This window comes from Sinocyclocheilus rhinocerous, unplaced genomic scaffold (assembly GCF_001515625.1).
Source record: "Sinocyclocheilus rhinocerous isolate Xijiao unplaced genomic scaffold, SAMN03320098_v1.1 scaffold6387, whole genome shotgun sequence".
NCBI classification, from domain to species: Eukaryota; Metazoa; Chordata; class Actinopteri; order Cypriniformes; family Cyprinidae; genus Sinocyclocheilus; species Sinocyclocheilus rhinocerous.
The window spans coordinates 13,980-17,255 of record NW_015658992.1 but is presented as its reverse complement, the minus strand read 5'-3'; the positions used below and the strand labels follow the sequence as shown (position 1 = coordinate 17,255).

At 36.2% G+C, this 3,276-nt stretch overlaps 1 long non-coding RNA gene across 1 annotated transcript in view; it reads right to left on the bottom strand.

The window, feature by feature from the left end:
• The window catches only part of LOC107723094 (uncharacterized), an 18,434-nt gene that overhangs the window by 7,668 nt on the left and 7,490 nt on the right, over nucleotides 1-3,276 (bottom strand). The window contains exon 2 of the long non-coding RNA XR_001637892.1: nucleotides 1,314-1,317. This is a non-coding gene — a long non-coding RNA (uncharacterized LOC107723094). The remainder of the gene's footprint in view (nucleotides 1-1,313; nucleotides 1,318-3,276) is intronic.

Sequence of the window (3,276 nt, the reverse complement as noted above, 5' to 3'; positions counted from 1 at the left end):
GTTGGTGTGTGTGTGTGTGTGTGTGTGTGTGTGTGTGTTTGTGTTTGTGTGTGTGTGTGTGTGTGTGTGTGTAGGATCTGTGTTTGTTTGCAGTAATGTGTTGTGTAGAAGCAGCCACCTCTCATGTCCGTGCTTTACCCATAATCCCTCTTTGATCTGGTGATTTGATGGGTTTATTGTTCCTGTGGCCACATGATCAGCAGCAGCCCAGAGTAGATATCACAGCTGTATGCCTGTCACTCCAAACGAATAGAGCTAAAGACTGCTTACACATGTTCCTCTGGCTTATAATCAGGCACTCCCAGGCTTCTGGAGAGATCTATATAGAGGAAAACTGCTCATATGGCAGATTTTAGACTTTTTTAAGAAAAGACCTGCTGTTATAGCTGTTATAGCCTATTGCTTTCATCATTTTCTTCCTGCTCATCACTCTTACAGCCTGTTCACACCAAGAACAATAGGCCTAACTAATGATAACAATATTACACTCTCGGAAAAAAAGGTACAAAAGTTGTCACTGGTGCGGTACCTTTTCAAAATATACTAAATTGTACCATTTAGGTACTAGTATGTGCACTTTAGGTATTAATATGTACTTTAAATGTAGTGATATGCACTATTTAGGGGTAAATAAGGCATACCTTTTCCAAAGGTACCGCCCCAGTGACATCTTTTGTGCCTTTTCTTCTGAGAGTGTAGCGTTCACACCAACAGACAATAACATTCTGTTAAATAGATCACCCAAGAATGAAAATAGTGTCATGAGTTTCTATCTTCAGTTGGACACAAAGGTTATTTATAAGATGTTTTGAAGAATATTGGTAACCAAACAGTTAATGGTCCCCACTGACTTCCATAGTACCTTTTTTTTCCCATACTATGGAAGTGAATGGGGACCATTAACTGTTTGGTTACCAACATTCATCAAAACATCTTCTTTTACATTTCACAGAAGAAGAAAAAAACTCCTACAGGTTTGGAACAACTTGAGGGTGAGTAAACGATGACACAACTTTTTATTTTTGGATGAACAATCCGTGCAAAAGCTGCAGTTTGGTCGTCTGCCACTTCAAATGCTCAAGCTCTTTAAAGTAGGATGGATTATGATTGGCTGTCAATGTTTTTAACGGTCATCAGCTGGAAAAAAAGAAGACCTAAATTTAGCCCATATGACTTTTTGTGTAGTAGCCTATTCCAGTCCTCTGAAGTCTTTTAGCTTTGTGTAAGAAACTTAGGTCATTTAAATTTGAGGTTATTACCTGAAAATGTCCTTTTTACCACGTTTGTGTTTGATTGACATTATTTTACACAACACAACTGAAAACGGTATAAGTGTAACCATTAATAATAAATAACTAGCAGGCCATGAAGGTGTTCGCTCAGCATCTGACAGAAACGTATGGCACATAATTCCATATGCTGACAAAAAAAAAAACTGCAGTATGTAAAACACTTATGCTACTGGGCAGATGTTCTGCACACTAATTACAGCTTCAAGCATATAAACTCAGATGACAATGCCTCGCTTAGACCACAATTCAATATTTGTGTTTGCATGTGTGCATGTGATAAACTTGGTCCCGTAGCAAAGCACTTAAATCATGCGCACCATCAGAATCTCCCAAGTTCTCCCGCTAAAACTTTCACTCGACACCCATTCCACCAGCGGCCCGTGACACCGCAGTAAATTTAATGTCTTGGGACGGTGAACCCTTTCGCAGGGGTGAAGTGTCAAAAATTGATTCTTATCGCGGCCGCAATCTGTATTGGCATGGCGTGAACCCCTTCAGCAGTTGCCACGATACTGACTGACCTTTCTCGCGGAACGGAATGTAATCATGACACCGTGAAGCTGCGCGAGGACTCATCTTCTCTAAAAAAGATCTCGTTCTCCCCGTCGGCTCCGGTAACGTATATCCTGTTTTTAGGTAAAGCGCGCCTGAGAGCGCGAGGGTGTAGATATATAGCAGACTCCTTAGAGTGAATTTTCAGAGCCCTGGAAGCTCAATCATACTGTGCCATACGCTAACTATTTTTAACCTTATCTCTTTCTTTCTCTTTCTTTGTAATTCTTTCTGATTTCACTTTTTCCTCTCTTTGCTGCTGTCTTCCGCTTTGCATGTTGTGAAATTGCAGCAGGTGTCCTCAGTGTCCTACAGAAGGCACATTCACAACTGGAGTACAAAAATTGGGTCTGAAACTCTTAAAAATTACTAAAAAAATGGTCAGATAATCACTGGTCAACTTTAGGAGGTCAAACTGAATATTTAATATTTATCTTAATGAGCTTTGCAAAATTCCTGGACATTGCAACATTCTAGACATGTCTAAATGCAGTGTACAGTAAACCCTCATTTGTAGTAATAATCATTAAACAATTATATAACAACATGCACAACATTTTTGGTCATTATTATTGTTATTATTATTATCAAATAATACATACTAAAATGAACTGAACTTAACACACTCAAGTTTTAAAAAGTGCACTTTTTAATAATGTCAAATTCAAAGTTTTACTTTAAAGTACATTTGAAATACTTGTTTTAATTAATATTTTGTCGATTAATATTAATTGTATGATTTTCCATGTACTGAATTGCAACTTAATCATTACAAAAGTGTAATTAAAAATATATTTATATGCATGACATACAAGTTTCACTAGAAATTACATTAAAGTATAATTTAGTTTATACTTATATTTATCAGAAATGCTTGTCTGTGCATTCAGCAGTACTTTAACCATATTTCAAAGACAATAGAATTATTAAATTGCATATGAAGATGTATTTAAGTCCTACTTAAGTGGGTCAAAAATAACTTAAACTAATTTGACTAGTTGAATAAGTTCAACTAATTGCACTTAATATAAATGTATATAATACATTTTCTTGTAATGGTAAATAACATGCAAATACGTTTCTGAAAACATTACATTCAGTTCACATTTATATTCTCGCAAAGTTTATTCTTTAAAAGTATATTTCCATAATCAGTACTCTTATTAGAAATGTCCTAAAGTGTACTTCTTTTTCACAAGGGCTCAAAACAAAATATGGAATTTGTGCCTCTGGCACTGTACACTCTAAAAAATGCTGGGTTGTTTCAACCCAACTTTGGGTCAAATATGGACTAACCCAACTTTTGGGTTAAAAATTGAATGTAAAAATGTAACCCAACAGTTGGGTTAGTCCATATTTGACCCAAAGTTGGGTTGAAACAACCCAGCATTTTTTAGAGTGTACAGTAATTGAACATGAAGCCTTTAATGCA